This window comes from Phascolarctos cinereus, unplaced genomic scaffold (assembly GCF_003287225.1).
Source record: "Phascolarctos cinereus isolate Bilbo 61053 unplaced genomic scaffold, phaCin_HiC Scaffold_1;HRSCAF=81, whole genome shotgun sequence".
Taxonomy (NCBI): Eukaryota; Metazoa; Chordata; class Mammalia; order Diprotodontia; family Phascolarctidae; genus Phascolarctos; species Phascolarctos cinereus.
The window spans coordinates 283,326,093-283,335,519 of record NW_027555514.1 but is presented as its reverse complement, the minus strand read 5'-3'; positions in this window follow the sequence as shown (position 1 = coordinate 283,335,519).

Sequence of the window (9,427 nt, the reverse complement as noted above, 5' to 3'; positions counted from 1 at the left end):
CTCCATAGACTGCTACCTTGCTTTCCTCAGGCTAAACATTCCTGCTTCCTCCGGCATCCCTCATACCGCGCGGCTAGGTCAGTCCTTCAGTCCACAAGCATTTATTGAATATTCAGGGTTTGCCAGGCCTTGCACCAAGGGCTGGGTATACAAGTGAAGAGAAAGGCAGCCCCTGGCCTCAAGAAGTTTACATTCTAACAGGGGAAGACATTACACAGCGGGGAGCTGGAAAAGGAAGGGGGGGGTGGTAAAGTGACTTGTTCAGGGCTCTGTGGCAGCCAGGGGTGGAGGTGAGCTTGTGACTCCCAGCACAGGGTCCCACCCACTACCCTACAAGAGCCTGAGGAAATCATCCTGTCTTGGCACCTGCACAGTGGCTGGTCCGAGCGTCCCCACCGTAGAGCCTTTGCTCAGGAAGGCAGCCATCTTTCTGATCAGCAAGAATAGTTCTCATGTCAAAGGGAGGAGGGCATGAGGGAAAAGCTTGGTTTTCTCCAGGGAACAGAAAACAAACCATCCTCATGAAAAGCTCCTCTGTCAGCCATGTGGGGCTGTGGAGGCGTCCCACAAGGTGCGACATCAGAGACTTTGTCATTAGTTGTTAAATGTGTTGTTGTCGTGCGTCAAGACGTCTGGCTGAAATTCCAATGGATCCTGGCGTGACCTTTAAAACGGGTCCAGGATCAGCAAAGTAAGCTGTACTCCCCGGTGAGGAAGACCAGTTCGAAGCCTGCACAAAGCCCACACGTCACCCTTCCATTCTAGTGATCAAAAAGATGTCTCTGTTGGGTCTGTGAGTTAAACAAATTAACCCCTCCGCTTCCTTCTTTTATTGAGTTTGTAGTTCGATTGTGAGCTTCTCAAGGCATGGAGTGGCTTCTGCCTGTCTTGGCATCTTGCCTGGCACGTAGTAGGTACTTAATAAGTTCTCTCTCTGTCTCTCTGTCTCTGTCTCTCTCTCACTCTCCTCTCTCTCTCTCTCTCTCTCTCTCTCTCTCTCTCTCTCTCTCTCTCTCTCTCTCTCTCTCTCTGTTTCTGTCTCTCTCCTCTCGGTCTCTGTCCATCTCTGCTTCTGCAGGCAATGTGATGTAATGGAAAGTGAACCAAATGTGGATTTGAGTCTACTGGCTGGTTGACCTCAGGCATATCACTTTCTCTCCCCAGCCTCAGTTTCCTTATCTATAAAATGAAGATGAACATCCTAGGATTGTAGATTTAGAGCCAGCAGGCTCCTTATTTATCCAACTCCTTTATTCTAGAGAAGAGGAAACTGAGTCTGCCAGAGTTGAAGTGGTTTTCCCAAGTCTACACTTCTAGTAGAAAGTGTCAAATCCCTGCCCTCTCAGCCTCCTGGAAGGCCAGGGCATCACTGCATAGACGAGAAAACTGAAAATCAGAGCAATGACCGTGACAAGACCTCACCCTGTTAGGTGAAGATCTGGCCCAAGGCCATCCTTGGTGTGGACACCGCACCCCCCAACTTATTTTCCTTAGTGCCTCTGAGACAAAGGAGTTTTCTAAAGGACTTTAGTAGCACAGAAGGGGAGAAAGTGTACAATTAAAAAAAAATGAGAAGACAGTTTCTCTGGGTTAGGGAGGCTGAAAACCCCTGTTGGAGCTATCCCTCTCTGGCCCTGTAGGCTGCACACAGAAGCTTCCTGACCTCATTAGCAGCCCCTTCTCTCATCTCAGCCTCTGCCTACTCCCCTCCCCCATCCCCTGTGTATCCAGCTATGGTCCACAACCCAAGGTTGGGCCTCCGCCCACATGGGCTGAGCTCTTCCACGTGCCCTCCCACTGACAGCTTGGCCTTGGCAGACGCCATCCAGCATTCACCTCCTTGTGCCTTCCCCACTTGTGGTTCAAATCCCAGCCCTGGCACCAAATAGCTGGGTGCCTTGGCTAAGTCCCCACTCAGTTTCCTCCATGGTAAAATGAGGAATTGAGACTAAATGGTCTTCTAGATTGAAATCCCACTGCCTAGAGGCCTCTGTTAGGCACCTCCTTTGAAATCTAGAGTTCTGGCTAAGATAGACCGGCAGGGTTATGCGGTCTGCTCGCCTTGGCTATGGCCACACGAGGCAGGAGAGTCAGTGTGGTCATGGGAGCTGGGCACCTTACTTGGCACAGTCTGGGCTGAGACCAGCAGACCAGCTGCTGTGTTTCTTGACTCTGCACTGACCCGTGGCTTGGCTCCCCTGCTATAGGAGATGGCCTTCAAGGCTCCTTCCAATGCTGGAAGTCAGTGATTCTGTGATCCCCCAACCCTGGCCCACCCCCAGACCCATGCCAAGGGTAGGAAGGTAGGCGAAAATAGTTGTTAGGACTGCACAAGGCTGGTGAGGGCTCTTTACCCAAATGGTGTGAGGCACAAGAACAGAGAAGGTATCTGGAAAAGGAGGCCCGGCAGAAAAAAGGAAGGGAAGGTCCAGGCCTTCCCCCAGGTGGGTAAGAGAAGAGACCAGAGAGGAGGAATTAATGACATCCACGCCTGCCTTCCTCCCCACTTCCCCCCAGTCCTCCCCAGTGGGAGAAAAGACATTGGCTGGGCAGCTTTCTCGAGCAGGGGGTCCAGTGGGGAGCCCAGCCCTGCTCAGAGACCAAGCTGGCCGCCAGCATCCCGGCCCAGGCTTCCGCTGAAAGGGCTCCAGACATCTGTCTCAGGGTCATTGAAGGTTGACTGTCAATGCCAGGAAACTGTGACAAGCAAAATGCCCGGCTGGGAGCCGAATTGTTTAGGAATAGGCTGGGCAGAGCCCACCTTGTCAGAAAGGAGGGAAGCTGGGAAGGGGCTGCCTTCCCCCTCCCCCATCCATCAGTAGCCCCGGGCTAGAGATGATGCCTGGAATCAGGCCATCCTTTTCTCTAATGATAATGATAATAAGAAGAGCTCACGTTTTTCAAGACTGACAAGAGGGGCCTTGTGGTGTCCCTTACCTTGCTCTGTTTTTACCAGATGAAGGACTCTGAAGCTGTGTGTGGTTTGTGCGAGCTCAGCCTGGACACCTGGGGGTGAGGGGTGGGAATCTGGCCCTGAGCTGGAAGCCACCTCAAGACTAGCAAAGCAGGACAGGTACTTCTGGGGTGTGTGGCCGGCATTCAGATGAGTGATTCTATTGCACAGAAATAATAAAAACAAGAGCATTTATTTAGCACTCACTGTGTATGCCAAGCACTTCACAAATCCTTACAATACTGTGAAGTAAGGGCTCTTATTATTCCTGTTCTACAGATGAGAAAACGGAGGCAGGGGCAGCTGGATGGCCTAGAGCATAGAGCTCTGGCCCTGGAGTCAGGAGGACCTGAGTTCAAATCTGGCCTCAACCATTTACTAGCTGTGTGACCCTGGGCAAGTCACTTAACCCAGAAAGAAAGACAGAAGGAAGGAAGGAAGGAAGGAAGGAAGGAAGGAAGGAAAGAAAGAAAGAAAGAAAGAAAGAAAGAAAGAAAGAAAGAAAGAAAGAAAGAAAGAAAGAAAGAAAGAAAGAAAGAAAGAAAGAAAGAAAGAAAGAAAGAAAGAAAGAAAGAAAGAAAACTAAGGCAGGCAGAGGTTAGGTAATTTGCCCAGGGCCACCCAGGGCTGGATTTGAACTCAGGTCTTCCTGATTCCTCTATGCACTGTACCACCAGCTGCCCCAGGTAAGATTTAGAAAGTCTCTTCCGGCTCTAAACCTACTCTCCTGGAAACTTATTGGAATATTCCTGCTCTGCAAGTTAGAAGCTAAGGCAAAGGGAAGTGACTTAGCCAGGGTCACACACCCAGTATGTGTCAGACGTGCACCTGAACCCAGGTGTTCTTTGCTCTGTTGTCTCTCTCATGGTTCCTCTCCTTAGAGGTCTCCTGGCTCAGCCCCTCGCTGGCAGATTAGGACATCCAGACCCACAGTCACAGCTAGTGTAAGCAGGGCTTAGGCCAAGACCACCTGACTTCACGTCTAGGCCATCCATGATACCACATTTGGGGGGAAGGGGAGAGGATCCCCCTTTGTGTGAGTGGGGAGGATAAGGCAGAGAAAGTTCATGGGTTAGGCCTCAAATTGTGCAGTCTGCTGGGGACTTTGGCTGCTGGGTCCCCCAGGCCCGGGTTGGGGCCTGCGCGCCCCCCATGACCCTTGGCCTTTCAAAGGCACTTAGGCCAGTCCCTTCATTTTACTGTTGTGGCAAAGGCGTAGAGTGGCCCACTTGAGGTCACCTGGGTACTGTGTGCTAGAGCCAGAACTAGAACCCAGGGCCTCAGACACTGACTCCAGACTCTTTCCCCTGCACAAGGCCTCTTTGTAAGACGTACAGCCTTTCTGCAGTGAAAGCTGACTAACTTCTGAGGTCTCTGAACCCTGGGCAGCGGAGTACAGTGGATGTCCCATTCTGCCCCTGACTATCTGGGGGATTCCAGCCAAGCCCCTACCCCTCCCAGGGCCTCAGTTTCCCCATCTATAAAATGAGTGGAGTTGACTAGATGGTGCCTGAGTCTGCTCCAGCCCTAGACTGGTGGTTGTATGGTTGGTTTTAGGATTTAGGGAAGACAGAGAGAGGAAGACTGGCCAGCTCCAAACCTGTGATCCTGTGGGCAGAGACTGGGATAATGGGGCTGTCCCAGACCCTTCAGGTGAAGGGCAGGGTCCTGGAGTCCCTTCCTTCCTTCCTTCCTTCCTTCCTTCCTTCCTTCCTTCCTTCCTTCCTTCCTTCCTTCCTTCCTTCCTTCCTTCTTTCCTTCCTTCCTTTCTTCCTTTTTTCCTTCCTTCTTTCTCCTTCTCCTTCTCCCTTTCTCCCCCTCTCTACCTCCCCTCTTTCACTCTCCTCCTCCATCTCCCTTTCTCTCTCTTCTGTTTTTCTCTTTGTTAGTCTCTCGCTCCTCTCTCTCTCTCCCTCTCTCTGTCTCTCCTTTCTCTCTCTCTCTGTCTCTTCTCTCTCTCCCTCTCTCTCTCTCCACACACACACACACACACACACACACACACACACACACACACACACACACACACAGAACAAGGGGAGGAGAGCCAGGTAGCCCCTGTTAAGCTGGGTCATTAATTGGAGAGAGTACCAAAGGTCCACTAATGACAGTCACCTGTGGCTGGCTTCCAAGGCCTGGATTCCACTTGTCAGCTCTTGCTCACAGGGATTTCATTAACCTCGCAGAGCTGCAGCTCCCCTCTAGCTCTTTGGTCTGGGGCATGGGATGACATGGCCCTCGTCCCAGCTGCCAGGGCAGGTGCTATTGTCCACTGGCCAACCCCTCCTGGGCCCCTGCTGCTAATCCAGTGAGAGCCCAAGCCTCGGGAAGCCCGCCCATCAGCTGAGGGGGTCATGGCTGGCCATGCTCGAGGGCTGGACAGTAGAGGGCTGGACAGTAGAACTCTGCTTTTCCAGGGTCCAGCTCCATAGGGCCAAATGCAGAGGATAGCAGCAGCTCTAATGAAAACTGCAGGAGACAGAGAGGAAGTAGTGGCCAGGGCCTGGACAGGAGGCTGGCCAAGATGTCAGCATCCTTCCCTAGTACAAGACGGCCATCAGATTGTGAGTAATGGCCCTATCAGCTCTGCTCTATATATGAGGCTGGACAGTTAGCCCCCCAGGATGGGCACTGTGGCAGGGCAGTGGATAGAACATCAGGACTGGAGTCAGGAGGACCTGAGTTCAAATCCAGACTCAGAGACTTCCTAGCTGTATGACCCTGGCCAAGTCACTTAACCCTGCTTGTCTCAGTTTCTTCATCTGCCAATGAGCCAGAGGAAGAAATGGCACAAACCCCTCCAGCATCTTTGCTGAGAAAACCCCAAATGGGTCACATAGTCAGACAGGACCAGACAGCATACGACGATGGAAACTGTCCTTTTACCTTGTGGCAACACCCTGAAAGACACACAGTTTCCTGGATGCACAGTCTTTGATTCAGGGAATCTTCACCACACAGAACCTCAGGGAGTGCAGGGTCTACAGTCAGAAGACCCGGGTTCTGATTCTAGCCCTGCCACCATTAGCTGTGTGACCTCGGCCAGGTCACTTACCCTCACCGGGCCTCAGCTTTATCCTCCCTGAAATAAGGAAATTGGACCAGATGGAGTTTGCTCGGGCCAGAACCATACAGAAGAACTCCCTGGTGGCAGAGGCTCCAGCCCCTCTCACTTTGGGGTCTTTTTGCCTCCCCCATCCCCCACCCCCAAGTTTACATTTTTGCTTTCCGTTTCCACATTTGCTGGGTTGTCAGTATCACATTGTCCAGGTGAATAAAACCTAGCTAGATGGGTAGGGGGAAAAGTGTGGTCAGACATCATCACACAGGTAGTAAATGTCAGAAGCAAGATTTGAATCCGGGCCCTCTAACTCTGCGTTTTAAAGGCCCATAGGGTTGATATCAGTAGGAAAGGACCTTAGAGGTCATTGAGTCCAAACCTTTACAGAAAGGGAAACCTAGAGACCAGAGAACAGGTGTGTGTAGGACAAATGCAGAACCAGAGACTGGGCGCTTTAAAGCCCTTCCCTTGGGCTGTTAAGAAATGTCTCAGATGGACGATGCCAGGGTCCTCTGATTCTGAGGGGCAGCCGAGCGGTCACTTGTCTTTGATGGAACAAAAAACACCAGGCCTGATGCTGGAAGGGACCTCAGAAGTCAGGTAACCCAACAAGCTCGTTTTCTAGATATGGAAACTGAGGTTCATGGAGGTCGCCCAAATCCGGTCCCAAAGATCTGGCTTCAGGGAGTGACCCCAACCTCCTACTGTGTCCATCCAGCTTGTCCCTCTGGAGGCGGGAGAAGGAGAGAGGGAAAGGCTGGCGATCCTGGAAGTCCTCGAGAAGAATGAGCTATCGCTGCTATCATCATGAGATCACACACATAAAACACTTTCAGGTTTGTAGGTTCAGAAATGTCTTATTATCATCATCATTAATAAGGCCCCAGAGAGCAGGGCGAGGAGCAGTGAATGGGAGGGCTGGGGCAGCCAGCAAAGCTGGGGCTCACAATGGCTGGCTGTTGCAGGGAGGGGGTCAGGGGCTGCCCTGCCCTGGGAGCCTCTAATCGAAATCTGGATGACTTCCTGTGGATCGGATGGGGAGGAAAGGCTCCCCAAGGCACCTTCTAGCTCTGACAGTCTGGGATCTGATGAGCCTCTGCACCAGCCCCTCCAGTCGAGGTCTGTCCTGGCCAGCTGCCTCACCCTGGAGGTGCTCAGGGCCTCCAGAGGCTCTTTCCTCTAAGCACCAGCTCCTGACCTCTTGCCCTGAGGACCCATCTCCCCCATTCTCCCAACACCTTTATTGTGTGCTGGGCTTTCTAGCTACAAAGTGCTTTTCTGTGGGTGATCTCATCTGATCCACCCAAGACCCTAGTGAGGTAATGCTGAGGGAGACTTCTCATTTTGACAGATGAAGAAACTGAGACTCAGAGAACTTAAGTGACTTGCGCAAGGCCCCACAACTAGCTAGGTGACAGAATTGGGGCTTGAATGCATGTCTTCAGACTGTGCATCCAGTGCCCTTCCTTTCTTACACCAAGAAAATGCCCATGAGAAGTCTGACCTGAGAGCCCTAGAGATGCTTTTGTAACGCAAAGACCGGCAGAGGTGGAAGGGCAGGGTCTTGGCGGCCACCGAGTCCATCCACCTCGGGGTAAGGATCGGGGCTAGAATCGGTCAAGAATCTCCAACATGGCAGACACTGCGCTAGACCCACGTACCAAAAAGGAAGCAGTCCCTTCTCACAGGAAGATTCCATCCTAATGAAGGACCGTGGAGATCCAAGGACCGTAATCTGAGAGCTGAAAGGGACCCTCCCTCTCATTTACAGATGAGGAAACTGAGGCTCAGAGGGTACTAGCTTAGGGTCACCAGCTCTTCCTGATTTCAAGACCAGCACATTCACCATGAAACTGTGAGCAGGATTGTTACTGAGCTGACTGGCTCAGTAAAATCCTGTTAACAAAACTGTGTTGCTCCTCTCATCTACTATAGAATCATCATTTAGGTCACTGAGTCCGAGCCCTCCCTTCATTTTGTAGGTGAGGAAAGAGAGGCCTAGAGGAGAAGGGACTTGGAGTGAGGACGGACTACATCCACTGACCAAAGATCCAACCCGCCACAGAGGGGCGAGTGACTTAGCCAAGGTCACACAGCTGCTGACCACCCCAGGATCTGAACCCAGGAGTCTCTGGTTCCTTCCACTACACCCCATCAGCTCTGGGCTTCAGGGCAGGTCCTGGGGACTGTGGTTTCACTGGCTCGAAGACCTTGGAGAATTGGACAGCTCCCAGGTAATGGAGGACACCCTCATCACGCCTCATTCTGCTAAATCACCCTGGCCCTGCTGTGTCTCTCGGAGCCGGGCAGCACTGACCAAAGTGACTGTGAAGGTCTATCATTGGTTTAGAGGAGCTCCAAATGCCCGCCAATTAGTGGTGTTTGGTAAGTAGCAGTCAGACATACCTGGCTTCGCGAGACAGAAGGAAGGTGAGCCCTGCTCAGAAGTGAAACCTCAGCTCCACAGCACTGTAACATGCCTGGAAGACGGATATACCATTTTCTTAGCCATCCCTCACTAGCCAGGAAAGCAGAGGTGGTTTTTCACTTGATCTATAGCTCGGAGACACCTTCGGAGATTTTAGAGAGTGTTAGAATACTCACTCACTCTGCCCGCCTTCAAGCATCAATAACTATTTTCATTGAAACAATTCTTTTTATTATGAGGTATGGCTCTCCTGGAGAGGGGAAGGAAGCTTGATTGTAAGATGTAAATGATGTAAGAAAAGATAATAAAATACATTGAATGCGCAAATGTCAGACCCAAGAGACAGCCAGGCCTCATGGGAGGAGGATGGGCCCTGAGGTCAGGGAGCCCTCGTTTCAGATCCTATCTTTGACACATATTAGCTGGAGACTGTGAGCAAAACAGGCAAGCCCTGGGTGTTTGAGCCCTCACCCCTCTCTCCTGAATTATTTCAATAATTGCCCTTAGTGCTTAGCAAGGTGGCTGGCGTGCGGTAGGTGCTTAGTAAATGCTAGTAGCTGACTAAGCGGCTTCTCTCCTTCTGGGATCTCCCAAAGCCCAGGTCTGACTGTGCCACCCCTCCCTCAATAAACACCAGTAGCTCCCTATCACCTCGAGGCTCAAACGCAAGCATTCCTTTGGCTTTTAATAAAGCCTTTCACAGCCTGATAGAATTAAGTTCCTGGAGGGCAGGGAATGCTTCCCTTCTGTTCTTGTATCCCGGTCAATCAGCCCAGGGCCTGGGGCTGAGATCCCAGACCGCTGCTGAGCGCTGAAGCTGTTGCCGGCCTCCTGCCAGAAGCGCAGAATGCCGCAGGTGGTTTTTAGAGGGCGATCATTCTGCTTACTTTACGGGGCTTTTGTTTTTCTTTCCCCACCCCCAATTAGGGGAGGAGGAAAGAAAATAAATGCATGATCATTGGAAAAAATTAAGTTTCATATTTTG